Below are 19,186 nucleotides of genomic sequence, written 5' to 3' on the forward strand. Positions count from 1 at the left end.
AAAGAGCCTGGGAGCTGCTGAGGGACTTCCACCCCTGGGTCCTCTCTCCGGTCCAACTGACAATTCTTAAAAAGTACCTAGAAGTTAGTTTATTACATCTTTAACATTTAGGATGTATAAAAATTCTATGATTCGTTTGCCATTTATACTAGATTTGAACAAAATTTTCACAGGAAAAGCAATATTTACAAGATGAAAAAAAAAACTTTGATCAGAAAACCACTTTTTTAAATCAGTAGAATCCCAGGCCTCACATCACCTGTCCCAAGGTTGCCGCTTTATTTTGTGTGGTACTGTTTTCCTTTTGATTATTTTCTCGTTCATTTTTAAACAGTAAAACTAAAATCATGGAAAAAAAATGGTCACAAAAGAAAAAGAGAGAGAGAAAGAGAAACAAAGAAAGAAATAAAAGAAAGAAAACTGAGGAGAAAGTCAAAGGAAAACAGGCAGGAAAGCTGAACATCATGTCTTATATTCAGGAGGAAAAAGAAGGGGCTTCCAAAATGCTAATATCAGCACAGCATTCTGACTCAGGCTTTATCCCCCACAGCACCTGGCACATTGCTTTGCATATGTACGTAATCAATATTTAAATGAATGGAGGCTTGCATGTGAAGCTTAGAGTTCTAAAATGCTATCTTTCAATATTCTCCCCCAAATCTCACACCTCACACTCATGGTTTTCTAAAGCCTGATAGAACTGAAATTATAGCAGGATTTGGGGACCAGGATAGCACAGATTGCTTAATGTTTGGAAGTTTAATACAGTAGATACCCATCTCTGTGTGAAGATGTTTTTCTAAAGTCGCTCTGTAATTAATTTGAAATACCATTCTGTTATCCATAATAAATTTATCTAAGAGTTGGGGGCTTAACACACCCATTTGATATTATTTCCTGCTGCTCTGTGGGGTGTCTGGTTCTAACTTAGGGTTTCTGAAGTGCTAGCATCTGAAGCTCGAAACACGTGAAAGCCTAACTGGTTTGCTTACCCAAATGGCTCTTCTCATGGGGGTGGCAGTTAATAATTGCTACCAACTGGGGCTCAGTTGAAACTGTCAAATAAGTCCCATGTGACTTCTCTCTGAGCTTGGATTTCTCACAGTAAATGCAGTTTTAGAGTAAATACCCCAACGTGTCAGCAGAAGAGCTATGAAACTTCTCAAATCCTGGCCTTGGAGTCAGGTTATGAGAATCCCAGCATCGCATTGGTGGCGCTCATCCAGGTGATTAGACTGCACCTCTTGGTGCAACCAGCAGTGTGTAAGCAGAAGGAAGGAAAGAATTGTGGTGGGTATCACCTAGAGATGCTGCGATGTCTGCTCTCAAGGAAACCTTAGTAAGATAGATGTGAACTGATCTGGCTGAAATTTGTGTTGTATTAAAACTCACCTTGAAATCATTTTCATATAATTTTGAGCTCAATATTTATATGGCAAAAAGAATATTTAGACCATACCAAAATCTTGAAAGGGGGACTAGAGTGATGTATCCAAAATTAAGACCACTCACAGTTTTTGCACAGATTCAGTTCCCAACACCTACATGACAGCTCCCAACGTCTGCAACTCCAGTTACAGGTGACTGGGCATCTTCTGGCATCTGAGGACACTGGACACACACAAGAGGCACATAGATACATGCAGGCGTTCATACATAAGATAGAGTAAAATAAACCATTTCTTAAATGTTTGAAACAAGGCCGGGTGGTGGTGCACACGCCTTTAATCCCAGCACCTGGGAGGCAGAGGCAGGCGGATCTCTGTGAGTTCAAGACCAGCCTGATCTACAGAGTGAGTTCCAGTACAGGCTCCAAAGCTACACAGAGAAACCCTGTCTCAAAAAAAAAGCAAAACACACAAAAAAAGTATTGAAATAAGACTTTAACTCATGATAATTCATGATAATAATTTGTCATACTCCCCAGTGGTTTTGATGAACTTTTAAAGAATATACCTGTGTTGCTTTTGTGAAACAAAAGAAATAATATTACCATTATCTCTAGTAGATAAATCTTATTCCATCTGATTGTCCTACACAATCTGGGATGTAAAGTACAGTCTTATCGTTTCCCTTGGTCTGATTAGAAGGGTTAGTTTTGTCCAGCTAGTGTAGTCAACAACAGAAAGGAGAGAAAGTGGCTCTTCTCTACAGTCTGTCAAGATGCTCACATGGCATATTGATTTTATCTTCATAACAATCCAAAAAGCAGATATGACTGGCTCCACTTTACAAATGAACCTGAAGTTTCTAAAAATTTAGAATCTTACTCAAGAAAATGGAGGATTAGTTGTGAGATTCCAAAAATTTTTTTCTTATACTATCTTATCTCATGGGCCGAGGTTGATTTATGAGATGTAAATTTATAAACATATACACATGTTTATATAACTTTCCATTTTATTATTTCTTTATTTATGTGGTTTTTTGAAGCAGGGTTTCTATGTGTGACAGTTCTGGCTATCAAGCAACTCACTTTGTAGACCAGGCTGGTCTCAAGATCACAGGGCCTGCCTCTGCCTCGCGAGTGCTGGGATTAAAGGCGTGCACCACCACACCCAGCTGGACTTTTCCGATTTTCAAATTGTATGTATTTATTGTGTATATAACAAGATTCCACTTCGGATATAGGAGGACTTGTAGAAATTGGTTCTCTCTTCCATACGAGGTTATGGGGAATGTTCCAAGGCTCCAATTCCGTCTCTCGGGCAGCACATGCCCATGCCATGCTGAGCCCTTTTTCTCTATAACATGTATATATAACAGAAATAATAAAATGACAGATATTACCTATAAACTTTATATACTATATATGCATAATATGTGTATTATATAAACTCTCTCCAAAAGGTGATAGTATAAAATATATGCCAAAAGATAGGATAATTTTTGAAAAAAGAAAATACATTCAGTTCATTTGATACATGAAATGAAGGTGAACTCTGTGTTCACATAGCTTCTGCCAGGGGTTGCCTGGCCTTCCTCCATGTGGACATGAGCACTCCAGCAGGTGGAATGACAGAGAGCAGAGCTGTTCTGAGACACACATGTGATACTGCAGTTCCACCAGAGCTACAGGAAGGCTACTATGGGGAGCTCTGCCTTGCGGGGCATCTCTGTGATCTTTTCAAGAGAAGCATCTCAGTAATATTTTTATATTGTTGTTCTTTCAGGTAAACAGGAATTTAAAAATACTTTTACTTTCCTGGTAAAGAGAAGGATTAATTTAAAATATTATTATTTATTTATGTATGTATTTTGGGGTAGGGTGGGTAACATGTATTCCAAGGTCAGAGGACAACTTTTTTTTTAATTGTTTTTATTGAGCTATGTATTTTTTCTCCATTCCCATCCCTTCCCCTCTCCTCCCCTCCCCATCTATCCTCTCCCATGTTTCCCACGCTCCCAAGTTAATCAGGACATCTTGTGGAGGACAACTTTTCCAGGGCTGGTCCTCTCCTTCCTTATGTGGGTCCTAGGGAGCATCAGGTTTCAAGCGTGTTTACCCACTGAGCCACCTCACGGTCCTGAAGACTACATTACAGCCTTCTGCAAACGCCTAAAACTAAAGAGTCAAAAATATTAAATCAGACTTTGAAAGATAGATGTATTATTTAAATATTAGCACAGAAGCTCTCTTGAATGTGAGCCATTAAAGTTTAAGTTGTTTATCTCTTAGACAGATTTAATTTAATGTCATGCAAGGCAAACAGACCTTCACTTATTCTAGTCAAGGAATGTTGAACCATTGCAGCTACTTCCTATTAAAAGAGAAGAGACAAACGAAGCAATAATCGTCTGTGTGTGTCCACAGAGCAGATTCACTTGAAATATTTGTGAAACAGTGTTCTTATTTCTGGTGGTTAATAGCTTATACATGTACAGGTGTCTTGGGTCTTGCTGTGATAAACCATGCACAGAGTAGGTAATACAGTCAGACATGACAGTCAACGTCAGGTTTTTGTTTTTATGGATTCTGTTTCAGTAGCTATGCTGTCGCTAGTAAATGTTCTTTTTTGTACTAATTTTTTTTTCAGCACAGCTAATACTAGTCACATGTGCAATTTCAGAACTAAATAAGGACTTCATAGTGATCTTGGGACCAAACTGAGTGTGTCCTCCCTGTTCTGCAGGGAACAGCTATTATTTATCTGTTTGTGTGTTTATTATGGCAAGGCACACATGTGAGTCCAGAGAGGACAACTTAAGACAGTCAATTCTCTTCTTGCACCATGGGGGTCTCGGAGACCAAGTTGAGACCATCATCCTTGGCAGCAAGTGCTTTACTCACTCTGAGCCATCGCACATGCCAAGCAATACAATCTTAATGGTGATTTTCATGTTGCTATTTCCCTGAACAATTTGCATAAACGAGGTGTCCTACAACAATTTCTGATAATGTTTTTCCTGGAAAGTTGTCATAAAAATCACAAAGAGTATGAAAGAATGCCTGCTCCCTTGTTCTTTCTGTGCTTCAAGCACAAGCCACTACACTTCACTCCATGTTTTACAAGCACCTGTGAGTTTAAGAAAGGCGTTTTGTCTTTCAAATAAATCTCTTATCTCTGGCCATGTTCAAGGTTCAGTTCTACTGCTGGGTTGATGCTGTAGTGTCACAGCCCTGAAGTAGGAGTCAGTTAAAGGCTTGACCACACCCTCCTGTGAGATAAGAAGTTGGCAGCATCGAATTCATGGGGAGCCATTAAGGCAGTAATCCCTAAACACCATGTCGCTAAGCAATCACAATTAAAGTAGGGTGGCATTTGGTAGACCTTCCCAGTTTAGCCAATCAAATGTTCTGTCTCTTACAGTGATCACCCAAAATTGTCCCCAAGGAATGGATCAAACCTTTGCTTTCTTTTTTAAGAAGACACTCAAGTACTCAGCAGACCTGATCCTAGCTAGCTTCTGGGATCATACTACATTGGATTTATAGAAGGCAGTATAAAAATAGGCTGAAAAATGTTCTCGATTCCACTCCCAGGTACAATAGTCTTATTCATGAGCATTAAATAACCTTTGCTCCACTGACCGGCTACCATAAAATACCATAAAATTATCTAGTTAGTACTAGAAAAGCATGCATCATGATCATCTCACTGGGCTCCATTCAGGTGGGTAATAGATCTTATTTTCTCTTTCTTGTGATGAATTCACCTTGAAGGCAGGCACACTGGCTCATGACTACAAAACCAGCACTTGCAAGGCAGAGGTAATAGAATGCCAGTGGTTCAAGGCCAACCAGAGCTGCACTGTGATTTCCAGGCTAACCTGACTACAGAATAAGACCTTGTCTCAATCAAAAATTCACTTTTGTCTTCTAAAAAGTATTCTAGCTTACAAAATGTGGTTTCTCCAGTCAATAGGTTTTCAGGGACTTCTTCAGCATGGCTGGTACCTTCTTTCCATATGAAATAAAACATAAGAAACCTTTCCTTTACAGGTACAGGTCAATGCCATGCATGCTTGTTTAAGCTCAATTATGTGAGGATTTCAGCAAGGAACGCTCCTTTATCTTAGAAGTGACAGACGCTGTCAGTCTTGAGATTCCTCTAAAGAATTCTAAGGCGGAAGAGGTTGAAGTCATCTAAACACATGACTAGTAGGGTTGTCTGTTTGCCAATCTGAAATATTTATGGGGCAGTTCTGAAAATGCTTTTCTTTTATAATCTGGCAATATTTCCACTGCATTGCAAAGAGTCCTTTGTAACCACTGTCTTGTTCTTGTTGGGAAGTAATTCACACTTGGTATCTTGTGGGCAAGTTCTTTTCAACTAATCCGTATTGTTGAGACTGCCCACACTCCAATGGGAGGCCAACAACAAGGCAGTAAGTTTTCTAAAACTAACCCTAAGTGCTGTTTAACACATTTTGGTTTTTAAGAACCAGAAAAATCTCTAATATTATTTCATTGAACTTTAGCATTTATTTATTTTTCCCAAAAATAATTGTTAAAAAGAAAAAGCACTTATATTCTTGTTTATATGAAACTGGGGTGTCTGTGGATTTAACTGACTCCTCAGTACCAACGGAATTACTGGAGGTGTGTAAGCAGAGGGAAGGTAGTGACACTGATTGACATTCCAGTCTTACTGTCTCCACTGACTGCAATTGTTCCTTGTGTTTACTGAAATGATAACATCTTGCAACAGGTTATGAGATTAAATAAGAAAATGCACTTTAAAAAATCTGATAAGCATTTATTTACTGGCACAACTAAACGAGAAAGTAGAAAGAATATTTGCAAAGATTATACTTACCCCACCCTGGTGACAAAGTCAAGCTCTTAGAGAGCATGTCCAGGTTCACTAGCCAGAAATTTGCCTAGATTGCTCTTTTGGAAAGATTTCCCACCACGGAATAAGATATAGGTGGTCATAAACCCCACTCCCTCAACCTGAGGAAACATCGTTAGGTTTACTTCACCCCAGGGAAACATATTAAAATTCCATATTTCTCTCTGAAACTTTACTCCCAGCGAGTTAGTGAACTTGTCATCTGTATATAAAGAAGATTTGCTTTCAAGGAGAATGAAAAATGGTTTTCTTCTATAATCAGGGACTTACCTCTTTCCTCCCTGGCAACATACACCATCGTGCCTAGCTCCCTAGCAACCGTGTCTCTCTATCAGACAGCTTTATTTGAAGTAATCTTCACTGGAGACAGGATAGCACAAAAAAGCACTGATGTAAAAATAAAAGAAAAATGTATAGGCTTACTTTCTTGGGATTCTAAGCATATTTTTCCTTGTATAATTTTATTGAAAGAAATTAAATTAAAAGAGCATAGATTTATCACAGGGATGAAGATAGAAGCATCTTTTCAGGAAAGTGGTATTCTATGTTGAAAGAATATAATTGGTAAATTATGATGGAACAATAATAGAAGGAGCAATTCTCTCCAAATAGAAAGTTCTCAAAAGCAGCACGCCAAATACTTCACAAGAGCGTGGTGTCATATGTGACTAAATGCAATTTTGACACAACAATCTGTACTTTGAGTGTATCCGTCCTGCAGCCTAAGGGCTCCCTAATTTCTATATTGAGTTGGTTTGCCGCATCAAAGGTCTGGTAGAACACAGGAAAGTGTAAGCAAACAGTTCATTTTATTTGAAACAGATTTACTGCTGTCATCAGGAACACTGTGTTCTACAGAGCCACATTTTATGGCTCATGCATTTGATGGGCGAGCTCATCCCTCAGAAGCTGCTCCTAGGGCCTAAACCTGCCCTGGGGCTCCTATCCAGCCTCCAGTAGTAGCTAACACAAACACAGTGACCCAGACACCCAGATTCAATCTTGTATTTCCCAAAATGTCATTTATGTTCCTGTCCAAAGGAGGGAACAATAAAAATAAACCCATACATTACAAAGATGATTGATAGTCTAAAACCAGAAATATTTTCTGTGGAAGATAATCATATTTTTTTCATTTTAAAGTAATTTATTTTAAGAGAAATGATAGTTTATTATGAGAAATTCATTGATAAATGAATAGTTTTATGGTTTTTAAAGTGTATCTATAGATGTAAACTTTTTAAAGTACATATTTGATATCATCTATCTACAAGCAAAGATTTTTTTCACTAATTAACAAGAATTAAACTACTAAATATATAATATTAAATTAAAAAATTGTGTATTGTATCTTTAAAGTCATACTTTACTTAGGTAATATTATATCCTTCTGGAGTCTTTGATGGAGTTGAAGAATATATAGTTATAGATTTCCTTAGTTAAGATAAAAGATAAAGTAGATATAAACATTGTAACTGTAATTCTTGCTTGATACCTGTTTTGTTATATGTAATTTTACTATGTTAAAGTTAAAACCTTCCTTTTTATTTAAACAGACAAGCAGAGCAGAGCAGAACAGAGTTAGGTGGGCAAAACTAAGCTGAATGCTGGGAGTGAGAGGACAGAGTCAGAGAGAAGCCATGTAGCCCCACCAGAGACAGACACCAGACAGAATCCGGTAAGCCACAGCCTAGCGGGGATACACAGATTAGTGGAGATGGATTAATTTAAGATATGAGTTAGCCAGAAATACACTTAAGCTATTGGCCAAACAGTATTGCAAATAATACTGTTTCTGTGTGATTATTTTTGGGCTGAGCTGCTGGGAACAAACAAATAGCCCTCCTACAACACATAGGTGTATGTTGTTTTAGGGAAAATATTTTAAATAAATGCTTCAGTTTTATTTTTGTATTTAAGTGTATTTTTAAGAAATACATACAATTATACAGGTTCATGGAATATATTATTGGTTTTTATTTGAATTTACATTTATCTAACACATAAAAGATTACACACATTTCAGCCCATAAAATTAGAATAAATATGCATGAGGTAAAAGTATAGAAATATATATAATTCTTATGCATGTGTTAGAAATAAATTTATTTTTTATAATGCAAATGAAAGCTTTGATAATAATCTAGTCACAGATATGTAGAATCTCAAGCTTCTATTTTCAATATTTTATATAATGTTATCTTGAAAAGTCTCTAAAACAAAAGTGAACATGCATTATTCCATAAATATGTATTATATATGTACAAATATATATTTCCCATCATATCCTGTAGGCCGCAAATCAAGATAATTATTTACTCGTGTTGTAAATTAAAATGAAGTATTCTGTTACTCTACGCTGGGGGAAACCTGTGCGTGTTAAAATTATCAGACAGCTTTATATACCTTCAGGGGCATGTTCTGCAGGATTTGAAGACCCCTCCTACCCCACATCTTAAGGCTCACAACACCTCTTGACATTGTCAAGCGAAAGCATTACCATATGGGCCATGGAACACTTTATATCCAAATTATAGCAATAAACATCATATATATGCCTATATATGCCACCACTAAAGTATTTATTGACCTAATTTAAGGAACACTCAATACTCCCTAATCTCCAACTACTGTTTTAAGGACTGAAAATGCAAAATTCTAGGAAGACAAGAAGGACATTACACTATTCACATGACTGTCACGGTTTAAACTTGAAATGTACTCCTGATTTTTATTTGAATGTTTGGTTTTCAAATGGTGACACTGCTTTCATAGGTTCTAGAAACTTTGTAGAGAGAAACAAGCCAAGGAAAGTGAGTTGGGGGGCTGATATCATGGCCTTCCTAATTCTTGCCTACTGGGTATTAAATTATGTTTGCTTCCCTATTTAGGTTTGACATTTCCTATATTTCTTCAGGTCATTTATCATCCACGACTCCCTCTACAAGACACATTCTGGTTGAAAGGAGTTCTTTCCTGAAGATATATTTGTGGAGGAATTTCACCCTCAGTTCTGAAATAAGATTGGACTTAATTCCAGGTAAGTACTCTCTCTCCTCTCCAGTACTGTGGGGCTTCTACAAAGGCACTGCTCCTGAGGTGATGGGCTTCGTTCCTCTTGCTTTTCAGGAAGGCTAGTTTCACTATTGATCACATGAGCAACAGAAAATGTTGGCCATTTTGTATGTTTTTCGTCTCTCTATCATACTTCAGGATATAGAAGACCCTGTCCTATTCAGATCATTCCTTCCTTCTTTCTTTTCTCTGATGGTCCCTTTCCTCTCTCCTAATCACTCTGAAGGTTTCTTTTCCCATATTTATGTCTGGATAAGTCTTCAGATTTTACCTATATTGATTAGCATTGATAAATGTTCCACTACTGGCATCTTAAATGTGAGAGCCCTTAGATACAAATTACATCCTTGTAGGAAGTATTTCTACATAATCAAAGAAAACTCTCATTGTACAAACAGAGAAGAAAGTGAGAGCCACAACAGTCAACTGCTTCAGGTGACAAACAATCAGAGCACTTAACTATAGGTTAAGTCTCCTCTGTCTTGAAATTCTGCAGTCATTATCAAAAAGATAGAAATGGAAAAGTAGGCCAAATATTCCACCATAATATTTAAAGAAAGGAATTTAATGTAAGATCACTAGTGGGAAATGAACAACAAAATATTAGATATCTCCAATTCTTGAGACTTTGGTTTTAATATATGAAGAAAAAAGTTGGCATATGTAAAGACTATTTTACAAAAGGGATCAAAGTAAGAATAAATGTTTGTAAAGATTATTTTAAGTGTATTATTCCTTCTTAAATATCAAAAGAAAACATGTTCAATATGGCAGAACTTATATTCCAAGAATAATATTAATAATAAAAGTAAATTGAAATAAGAAGGCAAACTGCATTGTATATAGAGTCAAATCTGCACAGGTGGACTTTACCACTGAGTTCAGCTCTGAGAGATGGACAGTAATTGGTAGACCAACTCATATCTCTTGTATTCTAGCAAATATCTTTGTTTTAGAGTAGGAAATCTTTAAGTTGCCTCTAGTTCTGAAGTTGTATGGTCGTTGTGTGGTTTACAATAGCACAGAGAATCAGAAGTTACATGTTTAAAAGATATTAAGTTGCTCCAAAATCTGAACCATCTCAATTATTTCAATAGAAGTGTTGGTCCTACAAAATAAACACAAAATAAGGAATTTATACTACTTAAAAGTAGGAACCTGAAATTCAGATTATTATAATCAAGCACACTAAAACAAAACCAGTGTTCTTTAAGATAAAAATGTGGTTAACTGGTCACATAAAAATTCAACTTTTAAGTTCCCCCAAATTATCTACAAAATGTATACATTAAGATTGTTGTCTTAATATTCTGAAAAGAAAAATAAATATCTTACAACTTTTCTTCACACTTTCCCCTGTGTTTTAAGAAAAATTTTAAAGAAAATCGGTAAAATTGTCTGCCTGTAGAAGGCATAAATTCAAAACTATCTAATACTAATTTCTATAGTTATGTTGGAAAGAATTTAATTATCCATACTTTCTGAGGGTATTCTCAGAGCTAAAATCTCTAAATAAAATGGTCAGATTGAATTAGAAACATTACAGGAGACAACACTGTTATCTATCTTAAGATCATAGTGAGTGTCTTTTACACACGTTGTAGTTTTCCAAGTACTTCACATCCAAGACTCAGTCTAGAAGATAAAAATCAAACTTGTAAGTATTTTTCTAGTCCTTACAATTTATTTCATTGACATGTTGTCTCTGGAAACCAACCTAACCCAGCTCAGTCTTACTTGCAAAGGTAAATAAGAATAAACTTGGACTAGTCTTGACTGGATTATCGGCAAAAGTCCTTTAATATTGATATAAGATACTTTAGTCTAAACAATAAGCATACCAAAATCAGGATTTCTAAGAACTTTTCCATAGCCTTGCATCATCATTTACTCAAAAATATTTCCCTTGAAAAATCACTTTAGACACTTTACCTTTGTGTCTTGGAGAATCCTACGTTCTTATTTTGAGACAGCAGACAACAGATAATAATAGACCTTCTAAGTGAGCAGAGAATATTGTATACTAGAAGATGAAAACAAACTACGGACAAAATAGTAGAGTAGAGAAAAATGCTTAGAGGGTAAACCAACATAAAGAGGAGCCAAACAATATAGAATTTGCTCCAAGGTTTGCATCAGAGTACCTGGAAGAGTGGTAGACCCAACAATTGGTGCTGAAGGAGTTGAAGGAAAACTAAGCAGCCAGAGAGAAGAGTGGTTGGGCATGTGACCTGGAGCTTATGTGCTGAGATTGAAATGTCTACTAGAAATGTGCTTGGTGCTTTGTCAGCCACATTCAGATTTCTGGGAGAAACTGGGAATCTCTAAAAATGAAACAAAGGAATAGAGATATTCAAGAAACTTATTATCTTCCAATAAAAAAGTATAAATAAATATCTTAGGTTTTGGATAAATAAATTTAAAAATATTTCCATATGGCTTTAACTTCAGCATTTGGGAGGCAAAGGCAAAAAGATCTTTATGAGTTTGAGGCCAGCTTCATCTACATAGTGAATTCCAAGCCACATAAGGCCACATAGGAGAGCCTGGCAGAAAGCTATGCAGAAGAATATGGAGTCTGATGCAAGGCACTTCTTCCTCTCGGGTCCCACAGGTCCCATTGCCCAGAGACTCTGAATTTAAAGGAGAACACGATGAGACAAGGAAATGACACTGATGGACTTCACCCCAGTAGGAAACTTTTAAGAAGGTTGTTCATCAAAATACTTCATGAAATATCTAGTTTAGGAGCTAGGGAAATGGCTCAGTTAGAAAAGTGTTTTTAGAGCAAGCATAGAGGGCTATAGTTTGATCCCTAGCACCCACATAAATGCCAGGTATAGTAGCATGTATTCACACCAGACCTGGGAAGGCAGAGTCCAGCTAAGCCCTGGGGGCTTTCTGACCAGCTGGTGCAACAGAATTAGTAAGGTCCAGATTCAATGAGTCTTGTAAAGAGAAGTGAAGAACGATTTAAAAAAACATCTACTGTTGACCTCTGGGTCCCATACCTACCTGTGTGTGCACACACACACACACACACACACACACACACACACACACACACGTACACAGTCCTATATGCATGCACATACACACAGAAATACCTGTTTATGAAATCTAGATGGTAAAAATATAGCCTCTTTTATAAACTTTTTTAGATAAAAATTACATACTAAAATTTGTAATGCATTGACATTTCAAAGGGTTGCTGTTTCTGTGGGTACAGAGCCAGACAGTCTCTACCCGTGTCACTTTCAGAAGTTTCTACCTTAAGCAGTTGGTCTGCTTTTGAATGTGTGCCCTAAACAAGCATCTGAAGGAAATACACACACACACACACACACACACACACACATACACACACCATACACCACACACACACCACACACACCACACTCTCATACACACCACACACACACCAGACACTCACATACCCCATATACTCACACATACATCACACACATTCACACACACATGCATATTCACACACACTCACCACACATACCCACACACCACACACACACTCATACACTACACACACTCACATACCACACACTTACACACACACACCACACACACCACACACTCACATACACACACACCACATAAACCACACACACGTACACACAAGCCCTTTCCACTTTAGTCTTTGCATTTCATATGTCTAAGGTATTTGACCCACATCAGTTTATGTAAACATAATGAATAGGAAATTATCACAAAATGCAATCTATGTGTGCCCCACTATATATGTATATACAACATACATGTGCACACATGTCTACCAAATGTTTGTTACCATAGGTAATTCTGTCATTTAGTGCCTGCCCTGTCAGGATGCCCTTAGCATCCTGACCTATGTGGCAGTAGTCACTCAGCAAATGTTGATTGTTTCTGAGTATCTGAAATTCACTTTAGCTTTTGAAACACTTTTAGAATAATCCCAGCTCCTCAGGAAAATGACCAAATGGTGGAAAGGATGAAAGAGACTAATTTTCCGACATTTCTCAAGACGTATTCTGTCTGTTCTTCAATAGTCATAAGTGGATTTTAAAGATAAAATGTATAATTAGAAAAGAAAATTCAATCCACTTTGTAACTACAGCAGAAGCAAATCAAATTATTCAGACTTGATCAAGACAGACATTTTGTGATTCATATAACTTCCCAAGCAGTGTTATCCCAAGCCTGAGCCCATCCGTTACCACTGTTAAGTCCGACAAATGATAATTTGGTGTGTTTTCAATTGTGTAGAGTTTAAGTAATGTTTGAAAAAACAAATTGTATGTTAATGATGAGTAAAACTTGTTATCAAAAGAGTTGCTATTATGTTGCTTTAAACCTGCTTATTGAAGTATAATCCCATTTTCTAGCTTTTAAGGAGAGGCGACAGCTATCTGAAGTTAATTACTGTTTCATTGCTAGTACCCCAGAGCAAGCACAGTTAAGTGTTCAATGTTCCAAAGTAATTGGCAAAGACTTAGAAAAACCAGGACATATAAATTTGCACTAACAACCTAGGCTAACTAGCAAAATGGAAATAAATACAAGAATTTAGTGATTACCACACACTCAAGCCAAAGAAAGGGCTGATAGAAAGCACAATCCGAGAACACAAGTCAACAAAACCTGAGCAAGATCTGACATGCGCAAGGATTTCCGATGAAGCAGAGTGCTAGGGCAGCCTCTGCTTAATCAATGAGAACATGTACCTGACAGAGAAATCTATGTCAATAAAGGGCCACCATAAATGGCAATGCTTTATGGCTTAGCAAGTTATATTAGCACACTGGGGAAACATTGTACATGCCTGGGGAAAAATACCTCAGATATCATTTGTCATACAAACTAGAAAAATGCAGCAAAGATGGTTGATTTTTTTTTTTCTGATTGGAAGAGCATTCTCCTGGCTTTCACAAGGTCATGGGTTCAATCCCTAGCACTGGAGAAAAGAAGAATAACTAAGATTCCGCAGATACAGCAGACTGTCTGTATGAGCTGCATTATGTAACATCTCTACCTGTTTGATACTGAAACATTAATGTGGGAACAGATGATAAAACTCCACAGATTATTGGCACTGTTGCAAATGATATTACAAACATATTTTCATCACTATGGTCATGTTTGTAATCTGATTGCCTAAATCTTTAAATAGTCCATAGAACTTGCGCTGTTTGTAGGTGGACGTCGTTTTTCTTAAAACATCAGCCAACTACCTCAAATCATAAAATGCTTCTTCTGGAACGTTTGAGGTGGAGCTCAGTAATAAAGAAAAACAGATGTTTTGCAATGAGGCAAGGACAGTGCAGTTGGGCCACACATGTTTACAGGGCAAACACTATCTGGATGGCAAAGAGCCTGTGTGCTTGACAATAACCCAACGGTACCTGAAAATCCCCAGGAGGCAAACAGTAGCAAAGAAATCTTAGACGAGGTCAATATTGTAACTTTCTGCTTACTTGTTCAAATATCCGTCTATAATGCACTTTACGCCTAGCTTCAAATATACCATGAACACTCCTATATCAAGTGATATTCACTTTCTGTTCAGCATCGGAGATAATGATTTCTCACTTTCATCTCTTACCCATTCTGCCTCAGTGTTTCCTGACTCTCCATTCTAGTGAACTGTTCTTCTCCAGGCCCCCAGGTGCTTCTTCACTGAGCATCCCTTAGGGGCTGATGTCTGCGCATCCTAGACCAGAGCAGCTCCATCCTGAACTCCCTTGTCTCCTAAAAATATAAAAAGGTTTAGAGCAAGAGACACATGCATGGAAAAGCCAGTTCTATCCCTCACTAGGGGTACAACTCCTGTTTGACAGATGGACCCTAGTTTCTCATTTATGAGCTGAGAATGCTACCATGTGTCTCTCAGTATTGGCTGTGTCTCAGTATTATTACTAAAATTAAATCTTTTAGCACAGTGCCTGGCACTAAGTAAATATCTATAAACTACTGCTATAATTATTATCACCTGTTCTCCCAGAAGTCCTTGCCATAATTCTAGAACAGTGTTTATCAGATTGTACGCATGAACACTGGCATTTTCTTTAGCTAGATAAGCTCTGTTCAGCTTTGCATCCCCAATATTTAGAGTGTAATTACATATGTGTGCTTAATTAATGTATGCAGTGGTAAGAAAATCACTAATCTAGTAGACATCATTAATGTTTACTATTATTTTGAAATAATAGTCTCAACGTGTGCTTTCAAATATGGTTATTACCTTGCCACATGTAAAGCACAACCTAAGACTATATTAATGTCAAATTAAATAAAAGAAACTATCCAATTTATATGACAAAAGCAATGAAAGTTGATTTAAAAGGCAATAGATATAAATATTAGAAGTGAAAACTACAGTGAGTAAAATAAAACCTTCTGCTGATTGAATTAGGAAGTGTTCTACAGCCAAGCAGTGGGTGCACACCTTTAATCCTGGCGCTCAGAAAAGCAGAAGCGGTGCATCTCTGAGTTTGAGGCCAGCTAGGTCTATAGAGCCAGTTCCAGGACAGCCAGGCTACACAAAGAAGCTTATCTTGAAACACAATACAAAACAAACAAACACAAAAGGTGTTCTATACACAGATAAGAAAGAGAATTAATGAACTGTAGGATATGTGTAAGAAAAAATAACCTGTAAAATTTTTGGTTTAGATATCATTCAGTACTTAAGAAGGCACTTTACACACATGGGTGGTAAAAGAAAATTAAATATTTCATAAATTCTTCAGTCATATTGGGTCTTTTATTTTGGACATAACTTTATAACCTGTTTTCAGTGACTAATATTTATTTGATTTAGTTATCTTTATTTTTTCCTGGCATTAAAATTGGCGTTCCTTTAGAATGGCATTACAATGTAATATTTCTGTGATGACAAAAGACTTCAGAATTTAAGCAGAACGCATGATTGAGTCAGTTCCTCGAAGGAGAAAAATATTGCACACTAAATGTAGCTTAGAAACTTTAGGTAACCAGAGTTGTAATCTCTGCCCCAAATTTACAGTTCAAATTATCAACAAAAGCATGAATAATAATTAACTTGTCTTTCATGCTGGATAACTTTCCAAACACAAGGCGAAAGGAAATTCTTCAGTCGTCTCCTTAGATACACACACTGGTTTGAGTTTTCAATGTCCCAGAAGGTCCTGTGTTCAAAGACTTGGCCTGGGAGATGGCGATGGTAGAACCATCGTAGGTGAGGTCCAGCGGGGGACTAAAGTTATTAGGAGCATGACCTCAAAAGAGCAGTCTCCTCTTCTGACCCCGGGGCTCATATCAGAAGTGTGTTCTTTCATATGCTCCTAGCATGACATGACCTTTACAAAAGTCTGAAGAAATATGGTAGCCTAATCTTAGACTGAAATCTGTAGAGTCAGAAATCAAAATTAACCTTTCTTATTATAAATCTGGCTCAGATATTTCTAATACAAAGCTGGCGAAAACAATATGGAACTAATAAAATTTTGGTCTTGTCATGAGGTGGTGCCCACGATGTTCTTCATTAGACGAGGAAAGAGTGTTGGAGCCATCTGGTCTTGAAATATAAGGAGTTCCGGTTCCCAATGATTCCCTGGTGGATAGTCAGGGCGACATGTACAGTTCTGGGACAGTGGCACCCATTATATAGCTGAATCCCACTGCAGCAGGACAGAAAGGACAGAACGTTCAAGAGCAACCTGCTGGGAATGCAGAATGAGCCTGAATTCCAAATAACAAAGAAGATGGTGGAGAGATGCCATCTCAGAGTAAGAAGGAGAGAGGATCCGGCTCCCATCCTTTCCCGCTGGATTTTAGAAATACCTTCATACAAATAAGAAGTTGGAGATGCCTGCCAGTCAGCACCATTTCACAGGAGAATATGCTGAGTTTAGTTGTTCACATTTGCCTCATATTGAGTGGATTTACAAGTGTTCTACTTCCTCATTAATTCGGATGTTTTGAAATTCTCTTTGCTTTCAGGGAGGCATGGAGAGGGCAGGAAGCTGCCTTTGTTGTCCACTGCAGTGAGGAGGGTTCCACTCTTTTTGTATTCAAATCAACCTCACCACCTCCTTCCAGAGGTCAATATCTACCTAGCTGCCCAGCCTGTGCTTCTCTCTCACTTAGAGGCTCGCACCATACCCTGGAAGTTCTACCTCCTTGCTTCCCACTGTACCTCTCGTCACCACACCACCAGTCACCTAAAAGCTGCTTTTAATAGAAAGCATTTACTGTTCACTATGGCTCATAGGGTATTAAGGATGGGATGAAAGTCTGGCACCTTATGCCTATAACTTGTGTGTCTCTCTCTGTCTTCTTGTCTTTGGCTAGAGGCCCAGAGTTCTTGTCCTAACCCATAGTCACCTTGTATGTAAGAACAACAGAATGGGCAGACAACCGCACAGATGAGGATGATGATCCATGAAAACCAGGCTTCCTCGGAAACCAAAGAACTAATCTCCTGAGAATCAATGTGTGCCCTCAGCATAAGGACTTCTGCCCGTGCTGCAGAATTGTGACGATGGACAGGATTGTACCTTGCCTATGGCTGCTTAATTATGTGCACCTCTTACCTCTTTACCCAGCTCCTTATCTATGAACGTAAAACCTTTCGCCTCTGCTATTTCTCTATTTAGATCAAAGGTCAGTATTCCCCAAAAGAATTTGGGATTACTGTCCACTTTTATCTCTTCCCCTCTCTACAGTGGTGACATTAAAAACTCTTTTATCTGCTTTTCACTGTTGCCTATCTTTTTAACTAGGATACTGGGGATGGGTGACAAAGCCTAGTTTATTAAGACTGACAGAGTCCAGGCTTTCACCCTGAAAGTCTGGGCATATCACCATCACAGCTGCACATCTGTGACTTCTTATATGGCTATGAAGCAAACTGGATTTCAGACTGCCTTCTCCAATAAATTTCTCACCCTTCAGTGACTGGTTACTAAGGGAGCTGGTCTTAAGCTGGCATCTGAAATGGCCCCAGCTCACCAACCATGCTCATGTACCATCACTTATTCATTCCCCCACTCTGAAGTACAGTGAAGCCAAATCACCTTGGTTCCTATGTTCCTCTGAGTCCTTTGCATTCTCCTGAGGGCATTTTGTTCCGACTCACACAGTAGTACCCCTTCTCCATCCTTCACATGGTTTGACTTGAATCCTCATTTCAGAGCATACCTGAGTTGTCCTCTGTTCCAGAAAATCATATAACATTATAGTTGTTCAACTTTGCAACCCATGCCTAACTCTCTCTCTCTCAATAAATATGATTTTTATATAAATATACATGTGTGCATGTATGTGTGTCTATGTATATGTACACACACATATGTGTGTGTCTGTGTGTGTGTGAGTGTGTAAAATAAAGCAGGAAATAGATTGCCACTGCCACTACCTTAGGGTCTTTTGAAGATCAGAAATTTTAATATAATTTTGAAAACCGTTATTTGAATATAAAAATAGTTACAGAGGATGGAGAGGCAGCTCAGTAGTTAAAAATACTCACTGTTCTTCCAGAGGACTTAAATTTAATTCCCAGCACCCACATGATAGCTCACAACCCTCTGTAACTCCAACTCCAGGGGACATAATACTCTCTTGGACCTCTTAGGGATTGCACATACATGGTATATATACACACATGCAGAAATACACTCATAGACATAAAGTCTTTTAAAAGTTATAAAATATACTCAAGCCATAAGGAAACAGGTCCTTTGACATCCAGAATTTGAATGCATATTGTGCTCAAAATATAGGCTAAGAAATAGGATATTTGGGAGAGTATTTGTGTTTCATGCTTGAGCTCTGTATTCAATATG

At 37.7% G+C, this 19,186-nt stretch overlaps 1 long non-coding RNA gene across 2 annotated transcripts; it reads left to right on the plus strand.

Moving 5' to 3' along the window:
- Positions 1-4,882: 4,882 nt before the first annotated feature.
- On the plus strand, positions 4,883-18,098 carry LOC146890347 (uncharacterized). 2 transcript variants are annotated; one of them, XR_014999002.2, is made up of 3 exons: positions 4,883-5,114; positions 9,214-9,336; positions 17,694-18,098. It is a non-coding gene; the product is annotated as an uncharacterized LOC146890347 (long non-coding RNA). The 2 variants fall into 2 exon arrangements; XR_015735971.1 differs by lacking the exon at positions 4,883-5,114 and adding an exon at positions 7,860-7,974.
- The last annotated feature ends 1,088 nt before the right edge of the window (positions 18,099-19,186 follow it).

This window comes from Myodes glareolus, chromosome 22 (assembly GCF_982192425.1).
Source record: "Myodes glareolus chromosome 22, mMyoGla1.1, whole genome shotgun sequence".
NCBI classification, from domain to species: Eukaryota; Metazoa; Chordata; class Mammalia; order Rodentia; family Cricetidae; genus Myodes; species Myodes glareolus.